This window comes from Schistocerca cancellata, chromosome 3 (assembly GCF_023864275.1).
Source record: "Schistocerca cancellata isolate TAMUIC-IGC-003103 chromosome 3, iqSchCanc2.1, whole genome shotgun sequence".
In the NCBI taxonomy this organism is placed as follows: Eukaryota; Metazoa; Arthropoda; class Insecta; order Orthoptera; family Acrididae; genus Schistocerca; species Schistocerca cancellata.
Genome location: NC_064628.1, coordinates 504,543,664 through 504,557,675, shown reverse-complemented (window position 1 = coordinate 504,557,675; position 14,012 = coordinate 504,543,664).

Here is a 14,012-nt window from a genome sequence, read left to right as displayed (position 1 = left end):
TGATATTTTTATTTTATTTGATTTTATTTTTGGGTGGGGGTGGAGAAATTACCCACTTACTGTATCCAAAAATTCATTTAATGAGTAGAAGGAGTTGCCATTCAGAAATTCATTTAATTTCCTTATAAATGCTGTGTGGCATTTGATGCTATTAGGTAAGTGACCAAAGACTTTTGTGGCAGCATAATTTACCCCTTTCTCAGCCAAAGCTAGATTCAACCTTGAGTAGTGAATATCATCCTTTCTCGTAGTGTTGTAGCCATGTACACTGCTATTACTTTCGAATTCGTTCGGATTGTTAATAACAAATTTCATAAGCGAATATGTATATTGTGAGGCTACAGTGAAGATCCCTAGCTCTTTAAATAAGTGTCTGCAGGATGATCTTGGATGAACTCCTGCAATTATTCTGATTACACGTTTTGTGCAAAGAACACTCTTTTAGTCAATGATGAATTACCCCAGAATATGATGCCATACGAAAGCAGAGAATAAAAATAGACGTGGTATGCTAATTTACTGAGATGTATGTCGCCAGAATGTGCAATGATCCTAATAGCTTAAGTAGCTGAACTCAAACCTTTCAGCAGATCTTCAGTGTGTTTTTTTTTTCCAGTTCAGCCCCCCATAAATGCATACACCTAGATATTTTGAATATTCTACCTTAGCTACCGATTTCTGATCGAAGTCTATATTTATTAATGGTGTCATTCCATTTACTGTGTGCAACTGTATATACAGTGTTTTGTCAAAGTTTAATGAGAGCCCGTTTGCAGAGAACCACTTGATGATTTTCTGAAAAACATGGCTTACAATTTCATCAGTTAATTCTTGTCTGTCGGGTGTGATAGCTATACTTGTATCATCGGCAAAAGTACCAGCTTTGCGTCTTCGTGAATATAGAACGGCAAGTCATTAATATATATTAAAAACAGCAGAGGACCCAAGACCGAACCTTGTGGCACCCCATTCTTGATTGTTCCCCGTTTGACAAATCACAAGTATTTTGTATATTACGTCAAAGTCAATTTGACAAAAGCTTTAACTTCAATTTGAGTTAAAACTTTATTATTATTTACTCATTTAAATGCCATTGACTGATCACAGTATATACCAGAAATCTGTAATTTATTGCCCAATCATCTAACTTAATTTGCATTGTACCTGTAGGAAGCCTTCTCAATATAAAAAATGTATAAATAAAAACTGTAGCTGTTGAAAGTATTTTATTCATTTTTATACGGTAAATAAATCATTTATACACTAGTATTCAGTTATTCTAAAAAATTTTAGAATGCAGGCAAAAAAATGCAATTAACTGGAAAGTCTACATTATTTCTGTGTCCTCTTTTTTTATACTGGTGCTTAGTTTTGCTGTATTTCAGTCAATCAGGAAATGCTCCAGTTATAAGTAATGAGTTTCATGACAGGCTGAAAGTTACTAAACTTACAGAACAGTCAGTAAATAACTTAGCTATTTTTTTTTAGTTTTCTGGACATGTTACTGACATCATCTATATATACTGGTTCCAGATATTCCAGATTAGTATTTACTGAATCTGAAGACCTAATCTTATGTTATTACTATAGTTCTGAATGAACAGCTTCGTGACACTACACACACCTGTTAACGAAATACGTCTACTCGTAGAGCTAACTCCTCTTTGACCCTAGTTCTACAAGTCTCATTCTCCACTATGTTCATTATTGTCTTTATCTTGTTGCCTGAAATATTTGTTCTTTCCTCGAAATACATATTTCGTTGTGTAGATTATTTTCCTCAAGACTCTGCCACTTTTTTTTAATCTACTGTATCAACATTACACCTGTTCTAGGGTGACTGTCTTTTCCCTACTTAACTACTCGAGATTTTTTTTAGACATTATTCCCAGATGATGTCCATCTAGCAGAAAATAACTTCCATCTGTGTTTCAGATTTTATTCTGTCATTATGAAATAATAATGTTCAGAAATGTAAATATACTTAAATTCGTACATTCCCATTCAGAAACTAAAGTTATATTGCTTATTCTCTCAGCCTTGGGTACAATACTTCTCAAATAAGGGGACAAAATTATCAGTAAATGTGTCATATATTTCACTGATGTTATGAATACTACAGAAACCTTTGCATTTCATGTATTTGAGCAGTACCTCCTAGCCTCAGATTTAGTATTGACACTGATCGGTGTTAACTATTAACGAAAGGAAATCTTTGGTACCAGACTTGTTGCACAATGTTGCTCATTAGATTTGTCTTCGAAGATGTAACCAATGGACGTCTAAGAGTAGTTAACCTCACTAGTTAGAAATTCACACTATGATGGACCTTGAGTCATAAGCATATTGATTGCAATAAATTATTAGTGGAATAGCTTTAAAAGATGTGTATTACGATTACCAGCAACAACAGTATATTTCCGTTTCAAGTACTTAATATGTGAATAATTAATAGAATAACATTTCTCGTAAATACTGTCATCATACACTTACTATTATAATAGACATTTTACGAAAGATTCTATGTGTCATGTATGGCACTCTCAGCAAAAAATTATCATCACTTTTCTTCAATGTATTCTGATGAATGTAAAAATTCATTTTTCATATCTGTGCACAAAAATGGAACGCTAAACTAAATCCTGTAACACTTAAAATATCTGTATCGAAAATGACACTATGTTTAGCGAAATAGAGTATACCAGATGACTTTCACTGTAACTCATTATTGCAAATAATTGTTCATAAAATTTACTCATCATCCATCAAGTCACCTGATGAAAGAATAATATAGGAGTCCAGTCTCAGACTCCTACATTCGTCACGAGAGAGCCGGGCTGGAGGCAGCTGTGAGGACCTAGTTACGGCCAAGAGCGCCAAGAAAACATCATTAACAATAACACATTTACTGGGCAGTAGTGCAGGATTGTCCTTCAAAGCGGCACATCTCAGCTAGACCGGCAGGACAGTCCCTTGTCAACAGCAGGACACCGGCGTGTTCTCGTCTCACAGTGCCGCAAGCACAGTGAAGCGTCGAGTGGCGGCTGTTGCATCACAGGCCATCGACCCGCGGCCTCCGGTTCTACTTATCGATCTCCAAGGTGCACTCGTTGACACTGACGATTTGCACTCAGGAGGCAGGCCACAGGCCCACCTGTAGTATTCGCTGGTTTGCCGAGGTCGGTTCTCAACTTCCATTACGGAGACACGAGCGAGTAGCATCGCTGTCTGCCACAGGAATGCGATGAGCAGCTGCAGTGCCAGCCTTCTCGAAGGCAGATGACGGACAGCGTCCAGGTGACGCAGGTGATGGCACCAGTGGACCTGCAGGGTGATAGCGGCCTTCATGCCCCATCAGTGTTGCCTCAAAGCTGGCAGCTCAAGTGGCAGCAGCAACAGCGTCCTTCCATCCAGACTCGTTGTTCGATAGACATTCTAAGTCAGCTAGATGTGCCAAGGGTCGACATCCATAGTTTCCCCTCTCACTGGATAACTGCAACTGGCACGAAGGCTGAGACTACGCACTGGGCAGTCGGCAATCAGCACTCAGCAGTGTGCCATTTTTAAGGAGGTTGGGGTATTTATACTTGCGCTTTCTGAGTGCCCTGCGGCGGTGGGGGTGGCAATGGCGTCATGTGTCCTGGGTTTCCCTCGCTGTCAGCTCTCCTAGTGGGGCAGGCTTTCACAGATTCACATTTCAGAGGCTCTTTTCTGCTGCCCCTGCCACTGATTACTTACTGTTGCGTTGTACCTATCCTTCCGTACGAAAATCTGCTTTGTCACTAATATGACGGAGTCTCTCAGATTCCATGGTGTCATTATGCTTCGCTTGCAGACCTGGGGGCTCAGCAATTCCCCCATGCTGCGATAGATTCCGTGTTTACTGCAACTCACTCATCTTATCCCTCTGACTGGCAGTCTGCTGATCATTGACAGAGACAGTTAGGCTACTGTGAGCTGCCGAGATAGAGCTTGGACGTAGTTTTAGTGTCTGCTGGGGATACTATCTTGGGGTGTATTATCTCCCCCTTCCTTCAGAAAATTTGACTCGAATTTTTCATTTTGGAGTACCCATAAAACCTCATCCTACATCTTTTGCACCAGTAGTTACACATTATACAACTTCAGTTATTCTTCCATTATATATATTTAATTCACATGATTTTTCAACGGTTGACATATCGAAGCAATAACGTAGGTCTTCCCAGATATTATTTCTTGCACACTAACACAATTATTCATAGAGAGTCGTCTATTAGTTCATATGTAATTCCTTTACCATGAGCCTCATTTACAAATCAATCAACGGGTATTTAGTGCACAGGTAAATCTGAGCGATGCATATCGCTAGTAGAGGTCACGCTTATAGTCATGCTATTATGATGTTGTTTATCGTGGTATTCCTGTATGTGCTGGAACATTTGTTCGACTGTAATTCCCCATTTTTGCATTGCTGCTAGTTTATGCGAGTTTGTCTTGTGAACGGAGAATGTCTGGATTCAGAGGGCTTCTGAGGAAGGCTAAGTTTTTGGTAGGCAGCACCTGCAGGGATTTCTCAGGCCAGTACGACATAGGTTGTTCCTCATGAAGTGTGATCGTACCAGTGATCATAGCTGGTAGACGAAATTACGCGCCTACTAAGCCACAAGCTTTATCGTTTATTATTATTCCCCAATCCAGTAATTCCACTCTATTCATGTCTTTTGGTTTACCGTGTTTGTAATATATTATTATGTCTACATCTGATGGAGAAATTGAGTAGACCCAGTGGGTGACTTTTCTCTGGAAATGTGAATATACCGTTAACATTTCCCTTTAACATTCTCTTGCTTTTTTTTCTTTTTTCAGGAATATCTGGAGCTTGCAGTTCTGATACCTGTCTGTATCAGCCTATTTGGGCATATCATAACATTTTCCCTCCGGCATCTCTGTAGGTCTTCCAATGAGCCACCTCTTTGCTGCGATATTATTAATACTTCTTTGGTCCTTACCTGTACACATTTTAGTATGCGATCTGAGAGAAAGGAAGCTTTATGACTATCTCCCCCTCCCGTTAGAAGGCGAGATTACCTACCCAAAACTATACCACCATATACAAAAACAACACCATTACTATCCATCGATAACGAAAATTAAAAGAAAAACCACTTTATAGCATACTTTAAATAGAACAAAATGGAACTAGAGAAATTCCTAATAATCCACACAAGAACTAACGAAGTGCAATATAGGCAAAAAATAACAATCTCAAATGTTATATGCCGACGTGGCCCAAGGACGTCCGGCATTGTGGTCATACTCTGGCCTTCAGTCGTCGTTTCTTCTTTGTTCCATGAGGCTTCGCATTCTGTACTGCAGATGCTGCTGGTATCTGAGTCAGCGCATAGACAGCTCCCCTAAAAGGCTTATATGTCCCACATGAATAGCCAACGTCTTCATTGGCATCTGTATTTTAACCCTGTCAGGTGACGTCATTTTCACTACTTGGTATTGTCCGTGATACCGATCAGAATTTCTTTATTTGATCTTTTCTTGGTGTATGTGGATTCGTCAATAATACCCATTGCCCAACCCTGTAGTGCAGTAACCACCCTATGCGTTGTCCCATCTGCTCTTCTCTTTCTAAGGCTTTCGTATTTGCGTGTTTTACTTGTTGTCAAATGTCTCATAATTTCTTAGAAAATTTTGTTTGTAATTCGTCTTCGGATCCAAGCTTTGGCATACCCACTTTGAAAGGCTATGGCATTTTTCTCCCACGTATCACTTCATATGGTGAAAGACTAGTAACCATATAGATTTTACAGTTGTATGTGGTGGTTACAAAATTTAAATGTATGTCCCAGTTTTCATGATTACTGCTAATGTAATAGCTCAGTATTTTGAAAATCGTGTGATGCACTCTCCCTGTTCTTCCATTGGCTTGAGGGTGGAAGGAGCTTGTTCACAGCTTGTGAATTTGGAGCAGTCGACACAATTCCTTCATACGATCAGAAATCAAATTGAAATCCTAGTCTGTAATTAACATGTCCAGAGTGCCAAATGTGTGCAACCAATTATATACGAATACTTGGGCAACTGTACTCGCTTTTTTTTATCAGAAATTGCAAACGTTAATGTATAATGTGAGAAACGGTCAGTTACAGTCAATATGTGTTTATTTCCTCTTGTGTTTTATCAAATGGACCTAAAATGTCAATCTCAAGAATTTCAAATGTTTTAGATGCTATGATAGACATTGTAATGGAATCGGTAGGTAGCTAAGATCAGCTTGTCGCACACAAGGTACTCAGTTCCTGATGTATTGCTTGACATCTCGTTTTATAGTCTTCCACCAAAATCTTGCAGCAATTCATCAAGTGGCTCTTTGCCCAACTAGGCCTGACAACAAATGGTCATGTGCTTGTGCCAAGACTCTTTCTGGAAAGCTGCAGGTACTAGTAATCTGCACTTTGGTGTTGTGCACAGCAAGCTGTCCTGCATCACAAACTGAGGTTGCAGCTATTGACAATCACCATCAGCAGCTTGAGCCTTTCGCCATTCAGCGAGACTGCTACCCCTTTGTTTGCAGAACTGTAATTTTTTATCTCAAACTGTCAGCGTTAGCATGCCTTTTCCTCTGACTGGTGTATAGCTTGGTAATCAGATTCACTCAAACAGAGTGCCCACATTGTTAATTTGCTGCAAGTGCCCTTCAGTCCTAACAATTATTTAACCGCAGCATGATGAGTCTGTACCTAAAACTTTCAGTCATATGAATAACAGTAGAAGTATGTAATAACATAGATTACTGCTAGCATCTCCTCAGTTGTGGAATAATTTTGCTCTGTTTTGCTCATCTGGCAGGATGCATACGCTACTGGATACTTTCTACCATCTATATTCTGTCCTCGGAAAAACTGCAGAGCTGTATCACTTACACCGCAAACCACAATAAATTATTTTTCCAAATCAGGGAATGTCAAAGTCCAATGTAAGCCCTCACCTCAAAGTATCGAACGCCATCTGACATTTGATAGACCATTCAAATTTTGTTCCTTTCTGTATCAAACAGTTCAAAAGTCTGAGAATTCGGAGAAGTACTATGCAAATTGACGATAATAATTACAGAGACTTGTGAAACTCTGAAACTTTTTAACTGTCGTCGATGGCCAAAAATTCAGAACTGCTGAGACCAAAGTGGATCTGTTCTCACACCTTCCTTGCTAATTATATGCCTAAGATTATTCTGTTGCTGCAAAATGACATTTATCTACGCTTAACGTTAGTCATGGTGTTCTCAGTCATTCGATTACCTCCACCAACTGTCATGATTGCTCTTTCATGTTCTTTGAAAACACTATTATGTCATTCATATAGAGCAAACATTGTTTTGGTTTCAGTCTCCAAAGTTCAACATCAAATAATCTCTGGAAAGGTGATAAGTGCGTTCTTGAATCAGAATGGCATTCGACGTCCAAAAAGGCATCATCATCGGCTTCCACGCCAAGGGTTTCCGAAACGGCCAAATCTGCAAACTGCTCGTGTGTCGCCGTCGTTAAAGTAAAACATGCATGGCAAAACAGCGCTATAAAAGACCGACACCAACACCATAGATAACAGGGGTGGATGACGGCAGCGGGAATGTGTACGGGGGAATAAACGTGCAGCTGTTCAGTGCAGATGAACCAAGTTCTCTCAACAGTGTCTCCTCGACGAACGTTCAGCGAACGTTTCTGCTTATGAGCCGCCGCAGCAGGCCCAACTTCACGCACCAATGCTGAATGCTATTCATCGGCTGGAATTTGTACGACAATACCGAAAGTGGCCGTCCATTGAGTGGCGACAGATGGTCTTTCTAGTTGAATCACGTTTTATGCTCCCTCGGACAGACGGTCATTGGTGTGTAGGGCGTGATCTTTGCCGAAACACCCTGCAACAACCATCTACAGTGTCCAGGATGGAGGGTTATGGGCCGGGGAATGTTTTCGTGACATTCCCTGGGTGATCTCATCATTCTGAAAGGCACAGTGGATCAATGCATCTCTCGTTGAAGACCACGTCCACCCCTACATGCAAATTGTCTTTCCTCAGCACAATGGCATCTTGCAAGAGGACAGTGGAACGTGTAACACAGCTCACAGTGTACGTGGATGCTTCGAAGTGCACTAGGATGAGTTTAGAATACTCCTCTGGCCACCAAACTCCCCGGATTTAAACACAGTCGTGAATCTGTGGGACCACCTCGAGCGGACTGTAGCTACCAGCCATGGATGCCTGACCGGAAAATGTAGCGAAGCTGGTCATTGCTGTGGAGTCGGCATGGCTCCACATCCCGGTCGGTACCTTCCGGAGCGTTATTAATTCTCTTCCTGCATGTTTCGCAGCGGTCCGCGCTGCAAAAAGCGGTTATCTTGGCTTCTGTCTCGTGGTCGCATTACTGTGACTGGACTATGTAAATGCATAAGTCAGGTGTTCCACTTTTGTGTCATTTTATTGAGTGCTATATCTTTGTGTGTGGATTTTCGATGAGTTTCTGAATTATGTACATTTGTGTGAATTTGGAAGTGTAGTGCCCTTTGTTTCTAGTCTCAACATTGGCTCTGATTTGGCGTTCGCCAACGTTCAGCGAGTGTTCTGCAGTAGTATGCGCGAGAGTCGCTGTGTGGACAAATGTCTAACAGACCGCACTGGTCTGGTGCTTTTATTCAATAGTTTCATTTTTATTGGATGTAGCGCAGTAGGTATGATAGTGGCACATGGTCATGAAAGAAATTACAGCTGTCTTGATGGATTAGTTGTGGAACTGGTAAAAGTAAACGAAGGTCTTGTTCCGTATCTCACCACATATGTGTTAAACCGCGATCGTCACAGACCTTTCTATAACTTAGCAGTGCAGAATCCTACCAATAAAGTCTCTGTGCTCGCTCACTATGTAGCCCATGCGTTAGGACGCCGCCCACGATAATACACAGCGACAAATAAAAGGGGTGGGGCGTGAAAACTCCTGGAGTCATGGTGTAGGGAGTTACTGAATATGACAACAGAACTTGAAGGAAGGTTGAATGTCCACCGGTATGTTGAAATAACTGGAATCTCTGTCCTCATACCCTTCATGACCAGAGTATGATGTGATATTTTGCAACAAGTCATTGAAAGACTTCTCACTGTAGTTCACACCACAAATGACTTACTTAAGGAATGAACGAATCTATGACGAGTCTGCCTAACCTGATTTGTCGCCCATAGAAAATGTCTGGGATGCGACGGGTAGGCATATCTATTCATACGAGCCTTCAAGCAGCAGTCTGCATGAAATGTCACGGTATGTATTTCTAGAGTGGCAAGAAATTCTTCAAGTCATCATACAGAGGCGGTTGCCTTTCAAGGCGCAACATATACAATGGTCTGTTACTGTCCATTTCAAATGATTAAACTTTCTTTCCATTCGAATCTGATTTACAACCTCATATTGACGTTGATGCTGGAAATAGGTTCCGGAAGGAAAGAAATGTTAACGATTTCAAATCCATTGTGGAATCAACTTCTTCCAAAAGTTTTGTAACTATCGGAATGGTTTAACAATTTTCATTTCCGCCAGAATATTTATGTCAACATCGCTCGATATTCTGAAGAAAATTGCTAATATTGTTTATGGGCAATAATTGCAGCAATCCCGTTTCTGAGCAGAGATGTCGTGAAACCAGGAGATGGCCAGTAATGGCGCGGGTGATCATGCTGTTGAGCGCCCTAAATCTATCAACATTATCATCTTTAATCGATTCTTCCTCACTGTAGGGATTATAGCTACTACAATCTGCATATATGTCCTGAAAAATTTTCTCTGACATTATGAGAGATTGCACAAAACTTGGACGAGACAAAATTTTACAAAAGCGCTTGTTTTTGGCAGTGTCAGATGATAAGCATTATGTATGTCAGTCACTCCTGCCTCATAACTAAAATCTTAAGTTGATTCACTACTACAAAAGAGTTGTCCTCGCAAAATTCAGAACTGATATTTTTAGGATTTACATATACAGAGTGCTTCAAATAATGACACAATACAAGGAAAAAACTTCTTATAAACGTGGAGTCTAAAATGCATACCATGAGAGTTATGAGCACATCACTAATATAAAAAACATATCTTCGACTAAACAAGTGCTTGTAAGGTAACAGGGGATAATATGGAGCTCTTTCAAGTAGTTCATAACTTAAATTTAAAGCACAGCAGCAGAGATAACATGCTGGGCAAAATAGACCGGAAAATACTTGTTTTGTGTTTTGATGGGCGTTGTAGTTCCGTTGAATAGTGTTTTGGTTTTCTCTTAATTGCAACGAATTATAAAAGTCTGGTGATAAATGTGTAAAATTATATAATGTATTTAGATTTAAGTATTTAAATATTAGAAATTATTGTAAACGAATTGTGGCCATGTTTAGCGATTATTTTGACTACTGTGGTGTCATGTGACCCGACTCAGGACTGTGGATATGAGCGGGAAAATCGAGGTCTTGGTTCGTTGTCCGTTGTGGTGGCAAGTTGGGAGCGGCAAAGTGAGGCGAGTGCAAACATGGACGCCAGTGTATGCGAAGCAACAACGTGAAAGTGTGTGGGTGTGAGACAAACAGTCTACGAATTGCACCGATTATTATTTGTACAGATCGAATTTATTTGTGAACGTAAAAATGCATGGCCACAAAGTTAATGTGTTTCTTTTGAATAAATAAGTTTCAGTCTGAACGTGTGTAGTTCATTTCACTGCTGTTCAATAATAGGGGCGCAAATGCAACCGTTTACTACCAACCCCCTTTGTAGATGAGCCACTTGAAAAATAGGTAGTGAACGAGCCCGAGTTTAGTTGCATGCTGATAGCTCATGAAGTCTGCATTTTAGATCCCATGTTTACCGGACAGTTTTGTTGGTTTGGTTTTTACTACCTCCTCCCATAATAAGGAAAGCACAGTCCTTGCAGTAGAAGAGATTTGTTTCACGGTATCGAAGATGAGCAGGTGCTCACAGCTCTCAAGGTATACATTTTAGAGCTCAAGTTTACCAAACATTTTTTTCTCGTTTTGGTGTAAGAAACCTGTCCCTAAAGCTTGTCAGTGTTTTCCTCGAACACCTTGGATATGCTTTATCGTTCGATGTTTGTTCCAGCTGAGTACTGCCCTTCCCTGTCATGATGCGAAGAGGGTGCACGCGGCCGCGCTGCTCCCGCTACCTGCAGCAGCTGGAGGCGTGTGGGCCGCTGCTGGCTGCGTACCGGCGCTGCATGGCCGCGAACCCCGGCCAGGGCGAGGGTGATGCTAAGGCGCGCTGCTCGCGCCAGCTCCGGATGCTGAGGGCCTGCCTCGCCAAGGCCGTCTTCTACAAGTACTCGTAGACACGGCACACGGCGCGCTGACCAGTCGACGTACGGCGGTCGCAGGTAGTGTCTACGGTGGAGACGTGGCTCGCAACCGTGGGAACAGAATTGTGTTGAGTGTATAGCGGCTTCCACAAACAGATCAGGCAGTAGTCAGATATTTTAACTTTGCAGTAAACCACATTATGTGTTCACGTTTGTATGCTTGTTGCACGCACTAAAAACTGCGAAGAAAATATGAAAGAATACTTGTTTACTCTGTTACTAAATACATGGTATTTCGACGTACAGAACATATGGTAGAATCCTGCGTAATGTACACTCCTGGAAATGGAAAAAAGAACACATTGACACCGGTGTGTCAGACCCACCATACTTGCTCCGGACACTGCGAGAGGGCTGTACAAGCAATGATCACACGCACGGCACAGCGGACACACCAGCAACCGCGGTGTTGGTCGTCGAATGGCGCTAGCTGCGCAGCATTTGTGCATCGCCGCCGTCAGTGTCAGCCAGTTTGCCGTGACATACGGAGCTCCATCGCAGTCTTTAACACTGGTAGCATGCCGCGACAGCGTGGACGTGAACCGTATGTGCAGTTGACGGACTTTGAGCGAGGGCGTATAGTGGGCATGCGGGAGGCCGGGTGGACGTACCGCCGAATTGCTCAACACGTGGAGCGTGAGGTCTCCACAGTACATCGATGTTGTCGCCAGTGGTCGGCGGAAGGTGCACGTGCCCGTCGACCTGGGACCGGACCGCAGCGACGCACGGATGCACGCCAAGACCGTAGGATCGTACGCAGTGCCGTAGGGGACCGCACCGCCACTTCCCAGCAAATTAGGGACACTGTTGCTCCTGGGGTATCGGCGAGGACCATTCGCAACCGTCTCCATGAAGCTGGGCTACGGTCCCGCACACCGTTAGGCCGTCTTCCGCTCACGCCCCAACATCGTGCAGCCCGCCTCCAGTGGTGTCGCGACAGGCGTGAATGGAGGGACGAATGGAGACGTGTCGTCTTCAGCGATGAGAGTCGCTTCTGCCTTGGTGCCAATGATGGTCGTATGCGTGTTTGGCGCCGTGCAGGTGAGCGCCACAATCAGGACTGCATACGACTGAGGCACACAGGGCCAACACCCGGCATCATGGTGTGGGGAGCGATCTTCTACACTGGCCGTACACCACTGGTGATCGTCGAGGGGACACTGATAAATGCACGGTACATCCAAACCGTCATCGAACCCATCGTTCTACCATTCCTAGACCGGCAAGGGAACTTGCTGTTCCAACAGGACAATGCACGTCCGCATGTATCTCGTGGCACCCAACGTGCTCTAGAAGGTGTAAGTCAACTACCCTGGCCAGCAAGATCTCCGGATCTGTCCCCCATTGAGCATGTTTGGGACTGGATGAAGCGTCGTCTCACGCGGTCTGCACGTCCAGCACGAACGCTGGTCCAACTGAGGCGCCAGGTGGAAATGGCATGGCAAGCCGTTCCACAGGACTACATCCAGCATCTCTACGATCGTCTCCATGGGAGAATAGCAGCCTGCATTGCTGCGAAAGGTGGATATACACTGTACTAGTGCCGACATTGTGCATGCTCTGTTGCCTGTGTCTATGTGCCTGTGGTTCTGTCAGTGTGATCATGTGATGTATCTGACCCCAGGAATGTGTCAATAAAGTTTCCCCTTCCTGGGACAATGAATTCACGGTGTTCTTATTTCAATTTCCAGGAGTGTATTAACCTCAGCAGTCCGTCGAAGCACTGGCGCTGACTCAGCGTCACAATACTTGTAGTCAAACAACAAATGATGTGCAGTGCCTTTGCTGAATCGTTATTCAGAGATTATAATACTGAATAATATTACAAAGCTGCTTCATATGCGTAATCTGAAGAGTCACTGAATTAATTAAAAACCGTTACTTGTTCATTTCGTTCAGCCAACAATGCGGATATAAAAGTATATATTAAAATATTGTAGTTTTCATTTCATTTCCACAGAAGCTGCACTGTATTAATTTCTGCCATAAGTTGTTTACATATCAAAACGACAACGTTGATAATGGCAAGTAAATACCCGTGAACTTTCCATTTAACAGCTATTTTATTTTATTAGATTAAGAATTCCAAATTAAAGTAGTTAGCTATATACGATCTGGAACATCTATTCAGTAAACAACGTCGATCTTATTTTAGTAATAGTGGCCATTACAGCGTACTCCTGGTTCAACAACTGAAATCGTTTCGCAGTATCTCTACTGACGTCTGTCAGCACAATAACTTTAAAAAATTGAAATTAGAAAGTCCCTGTATATTCATATCTCAAAACAGACCCAAATCTTCCTTGGTTTGTATTCATACTCTCTCACGAGGTACTTTACGTTCCATTGTCACTTTCAGTAAATGATATGTAAAGTTTAATGAATAAAATTTCAATTGTAGTTGTAATGTCCACACACGCTGCCAGAAATACACTGAAGAGCCAAAGAACTTAGTACACCTGCCTAATGGCGTGTGGGGCCGCCGAGAGCACGTAGAAGTGTCGCAGTATGACGTGGCATGAACTCGACTAATCTCTGAAGTAGTGCTGGAAAGAACTGACATCATGAATCATGCATGGGTGTCCGTAAATCCGTAAGAGGGGATGGAGATCTCTTCCG